Below are 17700 nucleotides of genomic sequence, written 5' to 3' on the forward strand. Positions count from 1 at the left end.
AGCCTGCTGCCTGTGCTCTTGTTAATACAGCCCTGGATGGTGTTAGCCATGTTTGCATACAGGGCACACAGCTCACTCCTGTTCAGCTCTTCAGTGGCCCTCAGGGCCTTTACATCATAGCCAGTCCCCAGCTCATCAGTCCCTAGCTTGTACCTCTGCCAGGAAGACTTCCTTTTCAGGGAGAGGACTTTGTTTGTTGAATTTCAGGTGGTTCCTGTCAGTCCGTTTCTCCAGCCTGTCCAGTTCCTCCAGATGATAGTCCTCCACTTCAGTGTGTTGTCTAGTTCCCCCCATTTGGAATCATCTGTGCAACAGACCAGGTGTATTCTATCTCCTCCTCCTGGCAGAAATAATGGAGAGGATATGTGCTAGGATATATCCAGAGGTATCCCCTTATAACCAGCCTCCAGGAAGAGAACCAAAGCTTAGCCATTACCCTTTGATCCTAACAATGCAGACAGCTTTTCAACTGCACAGTAGTCTATCAATTCAGGTCTAATTTACCAGCTTGGGTAAAAGGAGGTGGGAGGAGAGCATGTCAAAAGCCTTGCTAAATTCAAGATAAATGACCTCCTCTGTTCTTTCACCCACAGATACAGTCATTTCATGGTAGAAGGCAGTTACATCGGTCAAATGTGCACTATCCTTGGTAATTCCATGCTGACCATTCCCTGTCACTTATGTGCTCAGAAATGTTTTCCAAGAGGACTAGAGGATTTTTCTAGCGACCAAATCATGTGGCTAGTCTTCTCGTAAACTAGGGGCCAGATCATTCTTCTTATCGCTTCTGAGGAAGGGGTGCAATGTTTACCTCTCTTCAGTCATCAGCTACTTCCTCTGATTTCCCTGATCTTTGAGAGATGGTAAGGAATGGACTTACATTATCAGCTTTTTCAGTGCTCTTGGATGTATTTCATCTGGTCCTGTGAACTTGTGTAGGTCAAGATTTCTCAAGACATCTCATTTTTCTTCCACTGCTGCTGGTCAATGTTTTCCTTGAACTGTACTTCTAGCCAAAATGCCAGGGATAATCTGTCAGTGCAGACTGAGGCAAAGTACCTCAGCCTTATCATTAAATCACTCATTCACATTTTTATGTTTATTCTTTTACCGCTCTTGTAGCAGAAGCTCTTGTTTCTGCCATGCTGTCCATTGCCATTTTCAATGCTAGAGGAGCTCTAGCTTTCACTGCATGCTTAGTCACTGTTTCTATAGTCCCCTTTCACAATCTCTTCTCACTTCTGCCTTCTGTATTACTTGTTTCCATTGGACTTCACTTGGACATCTGTCTGTTTAGCCAAGTCGATGTCTAAACACACACACACACACACATGCAGGTACACACACACACACATACATATATATATATGTATATATATATCATAGAATCATAATGTGGTTGAGGTTGGAGGGAACCTCTGGAGATCTACTAGTCCAACACCCCTACTCAAGCAGGGTCACCTCGAGCATGTTAGACAGGGTTGGGTCCAGGTGGGTTTTGAATATCTCCAGAGAAGGAGACTCCACAGCCTCTTTGGGCAACCTGTTCCAGTGCTCTGTCACCATCACAGTAAAGACGTTTTTCCTCATATACAGATGGAACTTCCTGTTTTTCAGTTTGTACCTGTTGCCTCTTCTCCTGTTGTTCAGCATCACTGAAAAGAGTTTGTCCCCATCCCCTTGACATCCTCCCTTCAAGTACTTGTACACATTGATAAGATCCCCTCTCAATCTTCTCTTCCCCAGGCTAAACAGGCCCAGCTCTTGCAGCCGTTCCTCATAGGGCAGATGCTCCAGTCCTCTGATCATCTTTGTAGCCCTACGCTGGACTCTCTCCAGTAGCTCCATGTCTCTCTTGTCCTGGGGAGCCCAGAACTGGACACTTTACTTGAGATGAGGCCTCCCCAGGGCTGCGTAGAGGGTCAGGATCACCTCCATCCACCTGCTGGCAACACTCTTTCTAACAAACTCCAGGATACCATTGGCCTTCCTGGCCACAGGAGCACATTGCTGGTTCATTGCCCACCAGGACTCCCAGGTCCATCTTCATAAAGTTTCTTTCCAACAGGTCAGCCCCTAGCCTGTCCCGGTGCACAGGGTTATTCCTCTCTAGGTGCAGAACCTTGCATTTGCCCTTGTTGAACCTCATGAGGTTCTTCTCCGCCCAACTCTCCAGCCTCTCCAGGTCTGTCTGAATAGCAGTACAGCCCTCAGGTGGATCAGCCACTCCTCCCAGCTTGGTAGCATCACCAAACTTTCTGAGGAGCACTCTGTCCCCTCATCCATGTCGTTGATGAAGAAGCTGAACAGGATGGGACCCAGTACTGAGCCCTGGGGGACTCCGCTAGTCACAGGCCTCCAAATAGACTCTGTGTCATTGATGAGAGCCCTCTGAGCTCTGCCAGTTCTCAAGCCACCTCACTCTCCACTCATCTAGCCCACACTTCCTGAGCTTGTCTAAGAGAACGTTGTGGGAGAAAATGTCAAAAGCCTTGCTGAAGTCAAAGTAGATGACATCCACTGCTCTCCCCTCATCTGTCCGGCCAGTCATTCTATCATAGAAGGCTATCAGGTTGATTAAGCAGGATTTCCCCTTGGTGAATCCATGCTGACTACTCCTGATCACCTTCTTTTCCCCCATATGATTGAAGAGGTTGTCCAGGAGGAGCTGTTCCATCACCTTTCCAGGGAAAGGAGTGAGGCTGACCAGCCTGTAATTTCCTGGGTCCTCATTCTTGCCCCTTTTTGAAGGTTGGAGTGACATTAGTTTTCTTCTAGTGCTCAGGTAAGTGGGATCCCATGGGAGACATATATGCATCTATGTATCTATCTGTCTATATGTATGTATATATACTTGCTTGTTTATTTATTTATTTTTCTTTTCCCCTTTGAGTATATGGTACAGAGATGCAATATTGCTGCGTTTGAAGGATGCTGTCCTTGAGATGTGCTAACTTCCCTGAGCTCCCTTACTCTTTGGAGTCTCCCATGGGATCCCACTTACCAGCTCCCTGAAGTCTGCTCTCCTAAAGTCTGAGATCTGTGCTCTGATATTTCTTCCTCACTTACCTCAGGATCTGGGAGTTTATTATTTCATAACCACAACCAAGCTGCCATTGATTACCACATCTCCAACCAGTTCTTCTTTCTTTGTGAGCAGTAGATTCAGGAGTGTGTAATCCCTGCTTAGCCCATCTAGCAGCTCTCTTAAAGAGTTGTCACTGACACTCTCCAGAAACCTCACGGATTGCTTGCTTTGCATTTTATTGTCCTACCAGCAGATGAGGGGGGATTAAAGTCTCCCATAAGAACCAGAATCCGTGATCTGGAGACTTCCTCAAGTTGCTTAAAAAAGACTTCATCTGCTTCATTGCCCTGACTGAGTGGTCTATAACAAGCTCCCACACTGTTGTAACCCTTACTGAGCTCTTCTCTGACCAGACCCACAAGCTCCCAATCAGCCTGTCATCCTTCCCATACAAGAGCTTTGCATACACAAACAACTCCTTCTTGTTAAAAGCAATGCACCCCCTCCTTTCCCCTCTGCTTGCTGCCTGTCCCCATTGCAGCACAGGAGTTGTCTCACCATGTCGTAATTATTCCAGTACTGTCATAGTTCTGCATGCATACATGGACATTCAGCTAACGTTGTTTGTTTCCCAGGCTGTGTGTATTTGTGTGCCTGCACTTGAGGTGAGCCCCTTCCAACCTGTTTGATCCTTCACAAGATCTGTCTTGCTCCCATCACCCTGCCCCATGTACCTTTTTTCCAGCCTTTGCTCACTTACATGTAAGTTGTTATTACTATTTCCTAATTTAGAGCCCTCCTCACCAGGCTGGTCAGCCCTGTTGGCAGAAGTGCTTTTAATGCACTTTGTCAAGCAGCTCTCATGTCTTGCTAGCCGTCTTTTCTGCTCAAAAAGATCAAAAAGAGACTCATAGTCATAAATATCAAAGCATTGCCTGTGACATCAACTAAACAATCAGTTTCTAACCCTCAGGATAGGTTTAGCTCAGTTGGTTAGAGCGTGGTGCTAACAATGCCAAGATTGCAAGTTCTAGATGATCTCCAGAGGTCCCTTCCAACCTTACCAATCCTACAATCCACTCCTACATGAGTCTTTCCCCTTCATCCATAAGATCAAGGAGAAAAACATATTTGTCCTTAGTGCTCTGTAGTCATTCTTGATATGCTCCAGATCTCTTTTGGCAGTGTCATTGGTGTCACAGTGATGAGTAAATGGTCTAAAGGGTGCATGAGCCTTGGTAGCCTTTATGGAAAACCCTAGCAATAAGCCTCAGCAAGCAATAAGCCTCCTGTGGTAGCAGGTCTATTTGGCAGGTGGGTGCCCTCATCTCCTGCAGAACAAAGTCTCAAAACATTCAACACCCAGTTCAGGCCCAGCTGTCTTTGAAGTCTCCCTTAACGGGGCTTGTTCCTCCTTGGTCCTTGGCTATTAGGATCCTGTACCGATTCTGTAAATTCAGATCTGGAAGCAAAGAAGACTTTCTTCTACTCTCAAAAGTCACATGCTCCCAGCCCTCCTTATCTGTGTAGTCCCTGTGCACATTCATTCAAGTGCAGTCTCTCTCTGTCCCTCCTTCTCTGTGTTGCTTAGTCTTTTACCCCTGCAAAGTCTCTGTGAAAAACCCAGCAACCTCCTACTGCACTTCCCTGATGCTACACAGTGTGCTCACCTGTTGGGGCTCTACCCCAGACATGAGCCATGGGAGGTAGCCTTCCCCCTCCTCGACACTCCTCTTGGCCAATGGCTTCTGATGTGCTAGAGTACTTCATCCAGCCAGCTCTGGGTTCCAAGCCCTGGGAGGCATCACCACCATTGCTAGGTGGTCCCATTGTCTGGAACAGAGCTTCTAGGTCCCCTTTTCATCCTCTGCCAAGCAAACTGTTCCCCAGCCAGCCCAGCCCAGGTCCCCGTTAACTGCTCCTGTCCACTGAGCACTGTGGTATCACTCACCAGCTACACAGGAGCACTCACATGCAGAGAAGAGCAGATCATTCCCTCATCAGCAGACTATTATTTAGTAAGCCTATTTGCACCAAAGATGATTTAAATGTGGAGGAAAAAGTCCCCTGTGGTTATTATTTATTTATTTATTTTAGCATTTCATAATACACTAACTAGGGAATGTTATTGTTTGCCTTTTTTATTGATGCTTTATCTTAACTTCAGAAATATTTGAGCTTATACTTTTTTATAACCAAAAGACAATGAATATAAAAGTATTAATAGTGAATAATTAGGTTAAAAAAAAATCAGGACAGGTATGTGCACTTCATAAAATTAGAAATGGAGACTATTTTAAAGGACACAAAAAAAAAGGTAGAGGACTTCAGGGGAGCTTGTTTCCTCCATCAGTTTTAGAGGATTATTCTAACACAGTTTCTAAAGATGACAAGTCTTGCTGCCAGTATACAATTTCCCAGCAAACTGATTATTGTTCTCATTGATTTTCAGTGATGTAGGTAGAAATATCTATTTTTAATTTTCCTGCAATCTCCATTTTTATGACCCTATTTTCCACCACTTAGAAATTTTACAAACTCTAAAAATTTAGGATGAGACAGTCCATGCACCCTGTCTGATAAATACTTAAGTAAATTTCAGTCAAACACTTCAAATACTTCTTTTTTCAGAATGGAGTATGGGGGGAAGTGTAGTAGCTTGCTCATATGAAAGTAAATAATAATAAAAGAAAATCTCGTGAAACACAATCATCTTTTATTTGACTTCTTGAGAAACATGAATGTCTTCACTTTTAATTACCCAAATTGGTCAGTCATTTTGATATCTTTAACATGCTTTCTGTTGCTCAGTTAATACCATCAAAGTGTAAGAACAAGAAAAAAATTGGTAGTGTGTATTCAGAGACATGTCAGAGTACTACAGCTAAATTCTGAAACTGTAAGATGCTTTGAACATGCATTTTATATATATATATATATATATATTTATATATATTGATTGATCTGTGCATATACTTTTCTCTGAGGGAGATTTAGCAATCACTATCACAGTAATTCAAGGAGGAATTCAAGTGAGAAAAAATTTCCTGAAATTGCTCATCCTGAATGGACAATTTAAGTCAGGAAGCTGTTGTTTGTGTGCTTTCTCGGTTTCCCCTGCTAGTATCCAGAGGGGGGGGGGGAAAGAAAGAAAGAAAGAAAAAAAGAAAGAGGAGAAAGGGAAAAAAAGTCTTAATTAAATCCAGCAAGTAAGGGGTAAATGAAATCATCATTAAGAAATAAGAAATGTAACTGAAATGGAAGACTGAATTTTACATTCATTACATTTTTATTTTATTTTATGCGTAACCAGAGTCTTCTGTATTTTAATTCTGGCATAAAGGAATATTAAAACGTGCTTTAAATCATATAATTATTTCCAGAAAGGTCCCTGAAAATACCTGATTGCTTTAAACAAACCAGCAAGCAAAAAAGTACTTGTTCAGTGGGGATTTGGGGGGTTTGGGGTTTTCTTTTTAGGATGGGTTCTCCTATTTCCACAGGAGCATCTAATATTTGTTTGTTTCTTTATTTATATTTTCATTACTTACTGGAAAAGATTACATTCTTTGTAGCTTTGGTTAGGCACAAGCAATAAGGATTATATGTTATACATCTTAGTCTCACAAATACTCACAACTTCTTCATGAGAGTATATGTAAAGTGGAAAACATAGATTGACATAGACTATCTGCTGTTTCCAGCATTTTAAAGATTTTTCAGATAAGTCACAATACACAATGTGTAACTTCTACAGGCTTCAGTACAATTTGACCAGTTTAGTATTAGGAACCTAATAAAGAAGAAATTTTCAAAGAAAAATTAAATATTATCTCCTTCTATAGTAAATAATAAAGGGTCTCCTACCGAGTCAGTATCACTTTTGATAACTTCTAAATTGCACAGTAAAAGCCTACTGTTTTGTGTGGAGCAAGAATTCTCTCCTTGACACACTATATGTGTTGAATTCTTAGCTGTGAAGAAAAACAGAGATGCAAATCAACACTAAGTTGTCTGGAAGGGAACATGCACTTTAAAGAGGTTTGGAATGGTTGGGCTGATACAGCTTAACAGGTATTATGCAACTCCAGCCTTTGCGAGGTTAGAAGATATTCTCAGAACTATAGTTTAAAAAGTGTTAAAACTATGAATGAAAATTCATTTCTGAGATCACCTATTAAATATCAGTTGAATTAAATTAAACATTAAACAATTTCAACATAATGGAAAATTGGATAGTGTGGTGCCTCAGCCAAAATAGAACCAAGATTTCTCTTTTTTTCCCCTCTTTTTTATCACAAATATCTTGGAAAATACGCTGTGTGGACTATATATTCTTAGGTGTAGAAATGTACAAAGGATCAAGAGCTGTTGAAAAGAACAAATAGTCTGAATACCAGTACATCTAACTGCATCTCAGCCACTTCAGAGGCTGAGAGTACTCTGTATTCATATCAAAAAATTCAACAAAGGACAATAAATATTAAATTTTTGCTTAACAGACAGAAATGAGGTTTATTCATAACCTGCTGTGTTCTGTCTTTGAGCAGTTAAAGCTCATGTCTACCAGGTGAGATGTGACAGCAAAGTTCACAGTGTTCAATCAAGATCAGATTGCTACACTTTTAACAGGCAGAGCTCCAGACTGGGTGGAGTCAAAGGTTGCTCTGCCAGTAATATAGATTAGGGTTAATGTTCTTTTGGAGACTTTGAGACCCTCACTGGCTTCCAGTGAAATCAATGGAAAAAAAGTCTTAACTGACTTGCTGTAGCCTTGAGTTCTTAGATTCATTTTCCATCATGTAAAGTCAGGTAATAGCATTATAGAAAAGGTCAATCATACACATTTTACTCATGTAGCCAGTAACTTTGCAAGTGCCACTAATTATTTGCATAGATAGGATTTCTCAGATGGATAATGCTTTGAAGAGTCTTACTTTGTAAAATTCTGCATGATTCCTAAGGATAAAAAGATTTTAAAAGTACGTATCAGCAGTTTCTTTTTAAAAATAAATGTACTTATAACACTTAAATGTAAAAGATGCCTCTGCAGCAGCAACTCAGTTTGGTGATGCTACTCTTACTTATGTTGTAAGCAACATAAACTCATTATTTAGATTTGTGATACAGAAGAGGTGGCAGATTTACCAATTTTGATAGTTAGTTCTAAAAGACAATGTTTATTTAATGATTGTTCATTTGTTATATGTTGACTAGTGAAAGAGCGACTTGAGTACATTAATTCTATATACCATATTGCAGATAAATTTCTGGTATCAGGTAAAGATACTATACATCTGACTTTTGTTAAAAAAAAACAAAAAACAAAAAACAAAAAACAAAAAAAAATAGAGTTGAGAAACAAAATATTTATACACATGTTATAGAGTTGGACCTTGGATATAATTCTAAATATGAATACCCTTGAGATTTGGGTTTGTATTACCAGTTACTGAAATATTACTGTGATAACCTGACGCTCGAGCATGAATCACAAAATAAAAGAGATTTTAGATTTAGCCTCACATTACCAAAAACTCAAAACACATATTTAGAACTGCAATTAAAGTACATGGGAAAATACATAGAGCTAAATGCTTATTTTTGGAATACAGAAGAAATGAGTATGCACACAGTATTTTGAAGAAACACGAAGACAGAAGAAGCTCTGGTTGTTAGCTTTATGTGACATAATGAATAAAATCATTCTGTTTTTAAAATGCTTTTATTATTCAAATTCTTAAGCATTTCTACAGTATAATCATAATGAATAGGAAATATCAGAGGAAGATAGTGACGACTTCTCTCTTTCATGGAGAAATAGTGGAGTAGTTCAGGATTTTCATTGTCAGTGCCATTCTTTTGATTTCCCTTGTATCTTAGAAGAGAACTGCGTATGAATGTTATGCAGGATATCTGTATTCTATTTATTCAGCTGCTTTTATAGTACCATTTGGGGAGAGCATAAGATAAAGAGTGGTTAACAAACAGCATAGGAACTATCCCTTAGGATACTTGTAAAGATAACCTCAAGCACTTTCTTTCTACCTTCACCTTTCTTTACAGTGACAAATATATGAAAGAAAAGTCTGCAAAAACACCTGCTTTAGATCATTTCAAAAGCTGCAGACACCAGAAATATCAGAATGTCTCCGACCCAAAGAGAAGGGCAAAGTGCAGCTGTGCAAGCAAATAATAATTTTTCTCTCCAAAAAACTTTTAAATCAGTCAGCTATTTGAATCACTCCAGGGATTTGACCACAAAACAATAAAAATGTGTGAGGTTTTATTTTGATGGTTATTGTTTATTAGCTTTTGTTACAATATTACCATTATAACAATTTTGTTTTGTATTATAAACTCTTAAAATTAAATTTAAAAAAAATGTGTTAACACAGAAAATAAAATGTGCAGCAGTGAAAGAAATTTCTCTAGCAAGCATGGCTTTTTCTCTCTAGGGATGATTGATGTTTTTATATGAGGCAATTCAGGATGACCAAATTAACATTTTTAAAGGGCTTAATCATTACAATTTAAATATACCTAAGCATCTCTATCAGGTCCACGCCATAAGTGAATAATATAAGAAAAATATAGTCTAATGGTGATCTAAGTAAAATTAGATGAATGTCAGGAATTTAAATAAAAAATTCAATAGGTGCCCACAAATACTTTAAAGTATTTTATTTCTCAAATAGCATTATTTATCTGAGCTTTTTAGGATAGAATATATTAACAATAAAATGTTTATTTCTTTATCTAGACATAGAACTTCAAAGGAGAAAAATCAGGGACAACTTTGAAAATGGCTTATAATATGCAAATTTGAATTTATATTTTAATTTGGGGATCACTGATGTATGATGTTTTTCCCTATTTATTTCACATAAATTTGTGTTACTCAAGATAATAATAGTTTGAGAGGCACAACACTGAACACAAAAAACTGCACACAAGCTTCCAGCATTCTCAGTTACTGCTTTCAAGTCATTGAAACGTGATTGTGAATATTCTATTAAGGGCATACAAAAAAAATACATATATATATATAAATCAAGCAGGATGTCTATTTACTCATTGAAAGAACAAATTACATAACCAAGTGTATATATACATATATAAAAGGATATTTTATAGAGAGAACGCTCTCCAAGGAAGGCCATTAAAACTTACAGAAAATACATTAGTGAGGAAAAATAAATGACCTTCGAAAATAAAAGCAGAAAACAAATTCGTGGTAGAGTTCTATGGTTATTGTGCTGCATGCATATGGTGTCAGCCCACTTATTGATACGCAATTGATATGAAGCACATTTTAACATATAATTACATTTCTGCTGAATAAACTAAGGCAATTAAAGTGATGTTTCTGACAGTTTTTTACATTATATTTTTCATATCGGTAGTGTGTGAATGAATACACCATACCTTATTTGACATAAAATTATATTGGTGTAGATTGATAATAAGTGATCTGGTATCTACCAGCCTGTGATGATTCCACCGAACATGTGTTATAAATTCAAATGAACAGGTGAACTGGTAAATAGCACCAGGTCTGTGTATAACATAAATACAACATTTTTGATCATGTGCTAAGAATGAATTTATTACCTCATGGAAATTTGACTTAATCTGTTTGAAAAGATAGTTGAATATGAGCTATTAGAATGACTTAACATGATACAGTCTATGAGCCATACTGCTATTAATGACTGTATAGATGCTCCTTGCTTCTCCAAATACAAAATAAAGTGCATTTCCTTGAATCTCTTTTGTTGAAGAAAACTGATGTATACACAAATCAGATATGGAAGCTCATTGTGTATAACCTGATAAGTCCTTTAGTTAAATCATCTGCGCAATAAAGGTATCAGATAGTGTCAGACCCACATCTGTAGAAAAACCTTTCCTTACTCCTTTCTATGTCAAACTGCAAGAGAGAGTTTTAGACCCGGCTCAAACTCTAGCGTTAGCTCACTGTGATTCCCAAGATAAGGATGCCAATGTAATACAAGTGGAAAAGTGTTTTTGCATCTAGTGGCCCATAAACTGCCACTGCAAGTGACGACCCTTGCGCTAACCGTGCCTTTCAGTGCCTGTGCAAGGCTCCGTCACGGTCTGCTGATTTCAGCATGTTACAGGGCAGCCTGGGTAGTTTGGGATATTATTTTGCACTCAGTATCTTGTTGTGCAGCATCTGTGATCTCTTTTGTTCCATGCGTTATCTCTAAAACCTGCAAGGTTGCAACCCTGACTCACCAGGCTGCACTGTTTTCTGCATATTCAAAAATATGAGAGGAATATATATTTTTAAACATGGAAATTGCTGTGCATAAACGAGTTTAGAATAAACATATCAATCATCCTATTGTGGTAGAGCATAAGGCAGGATTAAAATAAGAGATGTATGTAGTGAATATACTGATAATTTGATTTTTTTTCTTAAACTATTATAAAGATTATTTCCTCATCCTTATTCTCAAATCTTCTTTTCTTAATTTTCTTATCCATAATAATGTTATGTGGTATTTTGTTTATGAATAATTTTGGTTCTTTAATTTCTGCTTATATATAACTGTTGCTGCTAAAATAATTTTACTCTGTAAACATTGTAAATATTTGCTTTCCTGACATTGTCACAATCAATAATTTGTTAAAATATGCAATTTGGGTGCTTTATCCTTTCCTCATCAATCATTACTTTCAGCTTCTCAATAATTTGTATTGGTTAAAAGTCTGAATTTTACTTTTCTGTAACAAGGAGCAAGATTCCAGACTGCATGAATTTAGGCTTAAAGGTGGGGTGCAGCTCCAGATGGTAGACAACTAAATTTAGGTATTTACAATCTGGAGCTGAATCCTATTTCGGTTTTGGCTGAGTATACTGAAGATCAAAATACGATCTTGCATGATTTCTGAGGTTATGTGTAGTTTCTAAGACTAGTTTGTTTGTTCATTTGTTTATGTTTCCTTATAGAAGTGAGTGGGAAAGAATATATCTAGTTTCCCAAACTATGTTCTTCTCATACCAAAATCAGCTGATCCTTAAGATATATTTACAGTGCATTAATACAAAGTATAAGTATAACTGAGAGTGAGAGCTAATAGTAGGAACTAATTAATTGAGTTCTGAAATGTTAATTCAGTTTGTTTATCCTGTATTTTTAGAGTAAAATTTAATAATTCTTCACCTAAACTTACACAATATTTCTGTCTTCTTCCTTGTAGTGCCTATGGTACCTAGCTGAGGAATTTATTCATGGATAGAAAATATGCACACTGGGGAGCAATTTCCCGTTTGACATCTATTCTGATCCACAGATCTGCCTATGCTCCTTTCAGGGGATTTTGCCAGCGGGGTAAATGAGACAGACTTTGAGCACACATCCAGGTAGCCTTAAATTTAACCTTGAGTACAACCACTCGAAACCACAGATGCAAGAAATGGATTAACCTACTCATTGGACCATTTATCCTGAAAGTAGAGGGTCAGGGTCAGTGACTTTGTTAGCCAAAACAATCTTTTCACTGCTAGTACCCTATCTGGCCTTAAAATATGCTGGCTGGAGTAATTTCTCTCCACTTGTCCTGCTGAGTAGTCAGATGACTCTGCACAGCTAAGGATCCCAGAGTGGCAGACACAGAAGTGGAACAAGTGAAAGCTAGCATGACCCTGCTGTCTAGTAGGCAGTGCATCATCTGGAAGAGAATAAAATTAGGTTCTTTTCCCTAGTTTATCTGTGTTTTGCTTTTAATGTAGTAAAGATAGCTGTGAGCTGGGCTCAAATCTTTTCATCTTACTTCTTGCCAAGTGACATAACCGCTTGGGGTATCTACTATTACCCTCCTTTCCTAAATATCTTTTACTAGATTCTTCTAGGGGAAGATAAGAGGATAAATGAATCCTTTCTATAAACCTCTATAGGGTCTTTATGAATAATATTTGGGGAAAATTTTCTTTATTATTATAGGTGCAATTCCCCACATATTTTTCCACCACATAATGCACTAAATCTATTATTTCCCCTAGTTAAGGCTGAGACAGCCACCATGGTGAAAAAGTACAAAGGCTGTAGGATAGGACATAAGCTCCTTATTGTAGTGGCCATTTTAGGAGGACCCCTGAAAAGGCATATGGAATTTCATTTAAGTTGATAAATATATTCACAACTTGCAGAATTAAGAAAATGCATAAATTTCTGCAGACTCATGGACTTTCTCCTTCAGGAAGTCTGACAGAAACTTATTAAACTAATTTAGAGTACCTTATTCATCATTGAATAGGAGGGAGACAAAACCTAATGCATTCCAGCTCAGCCAGGTGTTGGAGATTTTCTCCAAAATATTTTTTTATGAGTCATAATGAAAAAAAAAATATATAACAACATAGCACATAAGTCCCTACAGAGGGAAAAAACATTCACTCAAGAATAAGTACAAATTAGTCATAAAGTAATACCCTGTCTCAGAAAGATACAGAGATGGTGATGATGATGATGTTTTTTTTTGGTTTTTAATAGAACATCTTTCATTCAGGAAATAGGGTTTCTTCTGTTTAAATAATAAATGGAAACTCAGCATTTTGAGATTTTTATGATTCCTTTTATGACTAAAATACTATGAATGTACTTTACCTGTTGATGAAATCAAACTGAAACATTTGAGAGTATTTCATTTTATATAAGTAGTTAAAATTTAACCTTTTGGTCCCCTATATGTCTAAATTACAGTTTGACATCTCATAATTTTCTTTGAAAACTTGCAGATCAATTTTAGTGTCATACTTCTTGTTTTCTCTTCAGCGAGTGTAATGAAGCCAAAAACTTTCTGTGACATTTCATATTGACTGCAGAAAGGTATCAAAGTAAATTTCCAATAGTAATTATGTTTCTGATAAAGTAAATTTATACCCAGGTTCCAGAAACCTACTGACCATATTTCTCATTGTCAGCAAATTCAATATAAAATATATTAACTTACAGATTCCAAGATTTTAAACATGAGAATAATAATAAAATGTTCAAATGTTCAATTCAAAAATATTCCAATGGATTCAAATGTTATAACTTGAGCTTAATTGAACTGATTTACTTATTACTATTCCCAGATTTGCAGTGCTCTATTAGACCTAGTCCTACAAAGACTCTGGCTTTCAGTAAACCTAATATAATTATAAATTCAAAATTTTGTTTAAGGTCTATTCCTAAATATAAGTCCCATAGATGCAAGGTTTCTTAAACTTTGTGTAATGATAAAAGCAAAAATAAACTCATATTTATTGGAAATTTCTGTATTATCAAATACAAGCAATAGAGTTTTAAGGAGTTCTGGATTTAGAAGCTGAATGACTGAATGACGCCTTAAGACATAATATGTGTTAGCAACATTACAACACATAAGCAAACAGCATATCAACACTCCTTCACTGACCTGACGTCACACACACAAACACACAGTAATTACTCCTTCGCTTCTTCAGAAAAACGTGGGCCAGGAATAAGGACTGAAAATAACTGACTCCAGTAATATTCTTCATTTTGAACTGTAAATGTAATGCTGGTTGTGCAAATAGTTTTGGTGTTGCATCTCATCTGATTGTCCAACTCACTTCTAATGCTGCTAAATTCCTTAAATATAAGTAAACAAGTTGGGGGAGGGGGAGGGGATGCAAACTCTTTAACGTAAATCATTGCAAAATATAAGGGCGACTGGACAACATATGTCAGAGAGAAAATATCATGCATGTAAGAACTTGCATTGCACTGTGAAATTAGTTGTGCCTTAGGTAAAATGTATTAGATCCTGACTGAAATATTGATGCTGAATAATAACCATAGTGCAAAGATCACAGCTACTCTGAATTTTTGCTTTCTCTGCAACAATATCATTAAACCAATGAAAATAAGCTGATGTGTTCCTCTGGGCTTCAGAATTTTTTTATGCATATGTTTTTTTTTCTTTTTTTTTTTTTTTTTTTTTTTTGAAAATAATGCAAAAGCTGCTGTTTTAGGGATGATATTTTTATTATTATTATCTTCACTAAATATTTATATATGAATATTATTAACAAACTTTAAAATCTCATTCTAGCTTACATTTCAATTGATTTAAATTGGAGGAATCAGATTAGAAGTGGCTAAATCTTTCAATTTGGTTAGCTAAAACAGTACAAAGACACAAATATTGGGTGTTAAAATTGTCACAATTTTTGCTGTTCTATGAGATACACTTTTAGTTAAACAACAGTTGACTGAATTAAAGAACAACCTTGAGGAGTGCTTCTTCCTTGGGGACAGCCTTAACCAGAAAACCTCAGCATCATACTTTCTCCACGCTTTCTATCTAGCTAAATGAACTATACATTTTCTTGAAAAAAAAAGTCATAGCCACAATATGAGGGGTGGAGAACACTTTGCCTTAAATGTATTGACCGTATAGTTGTAAAAAATGGAAGGAATGAACCCCACCTACCTACTTTGAAAGATTAAATTCTAGGGATTCCATACCTTTGCAAATTCTTTAAATATCATGCTTTCTGTCACAATTTGTCTAGTGAAAAAGAGCTATGAAAAGCTTAATACTCTTTTTCTTTGCAAGGTTTACTCTAAGGATAGATGCTTGATTAACTCTGTAAACTTAGATGAAGAGACCCTGTTCTAGGCAAAGTATGAACGAAGAATAGAACAACTTAAAGTTCATCAGTTTAGGGAGACTCTTGAACATTCTCAACTGTAAGGGCTTGATCTCATTGCCTATAGATGCCTTTTAAAAGTCCATAAGGTATCCATCTGGCTTCCAGCTGCCAGGGCAGAACGGCATATTTCTGCTGGTTATCTGCCATCACGTTTGCTTCCTTTATGTGGATGTCTCAGATTCTACAAGGTGTCTCAAAAGACAGTGGAAGTTTAAGCAACTATATAAACCCTTAAATGTCTGTAAAACATTTAAATCCCTCCAAAGTTGAGGAACAGCTGGTGGAGAGCTTGTCAGACTGCAAATTTTAGTTTAGGCATTTTTGTGTTCTAAGTTGCTGTTTTCCTTCGTTGTACTGTTTTCACAACAGGGAATTGTTTAGAAAAGACAAAATCTTGAAGTCTCTTCCAGTGCCTGATTCCAAGCTGACCCAGAAAGGCCACCAGGGGAAAAGTAATAGATTTGCACCCATAATGCTTGGCCAGATGTCAGGTAGTAGCTTAGACATATGTAATAGCTGTAAGAGGCTTTAGGATACTTAGTGAAATTTAGAGATTTTAATAGTTAACCTCTAGCAAGTCTCTACTAAGAATATGCAAACTACACTCTTTCTTAAGTTTATCGCCAGGTCAAACTAGAACAGCTTTACATAGGAATGGCAAAAGGGAAATCCATTATGCAAAAGTCAATTCTCTGCCAAATTTCAAGTCTCTACCCTACATCTTGGTGCTATAGCAGCATTACAAAGAACAGATTGCCAGAATTCCTATTAACATTTAAAAAATACTGCATTTTCTTTAGCTTCACACAGTAGCTGAAGTAGTTTTTGCCAGAAGTTAAAAATATCCCCAGCATCATCAAAATTTCAGCTTAATTCTTAATTTAGTTAATTAAAGTCTGAATAAGTCACAAGCACCTGAAAACAGATCCCAAAATCAAAGTTTCAAGGAATCTCCAAAACAAGGATTAACAGACCTGCCTGTAACAAAGCAGAATTGAAGAGAACAATTCCTTTATGGCAAGCACCTTGAATTGATAAACTCTTTGTATAAATCCCACATTAAACAAATTCCACATTAACTCAGCATGGAGTCTGAAGCAGAGTCTATTTGTGCCAATTAAGTTAATGGGACTAACTACTAGACTACAATTATTAGGATTTAGACTGAAAATTAGAATAGCAGAGAAAATTTTAAGTGAAAAAATTCAATCTATGACCTTCTAATACTAAAAAGGTCTCAGTTGTCTCATGAGTTAGTTTTACCTGTTTCACTCATTCCCAATAGTTTATTTTTTCCACAGTTTCTAGTTTACATACAAACTAAATTACACTACCTTTTGATATTTTAAGGCTAATTTGCAGACAAGAAAAATCAGAGAAAGATTTTTCATTGGCTTGAGGGGTGTTTCCATATCAGTTCAAGATATATATCATTAAAGAAATGTTTCAGAATCATGGATCCTGATGGATAATTTCATATTTCTACTGGTAAATATTTCCTGCATGTACATCACAATAAAAGGTTCCAAAGTCATGGATATTGCTTGCTTGCAAAAATGTTTTCTTTTCTGTGGTTTGAACTTCAATTGTTATTTATTATTATTTTATGGAAAAAGCTCCACTTCTTCTCTTCTGTGTCTCTCTTCCCTTCTTATGGTTTCAATGCAAGATGAATATTAAATTATAAAATAGTTAAGTTTATTACTTCCTCTCATTCAGATCTGAGTCTTAAAAATCTGTGGGAAAAGGTATTGACTTTAGCTGACAGAATAGCATAGTGATATATTAAAAACTTAAATTCTTGCCAAATTAGGACTGTGTGGCTCCTCCATTTCTGTTTATTGTAACAATAAATGGCTACTATTTTCTTAGAGAAGACAAAATTAATAGTAATTATTTTGTGTCAAGAAAGAAAATTGTAAAATAGCTCTTTGAATTTTTGAACGCTTTGCTTGCACAACCCATTACCTAATGT

This window comes from Rhea pennata, chromosome 1, assembly GCF_028389875.1.
Source record: "Rhea pennata isolate bPtePen1 chromosome 1, bPtePen1.pri, whole genome shotgun sequence".
NCBI lineage: Eukaryota > Metazoa > Chordata > Aves > Rheiformes > Rheidae > Rhea > Rhea pennata.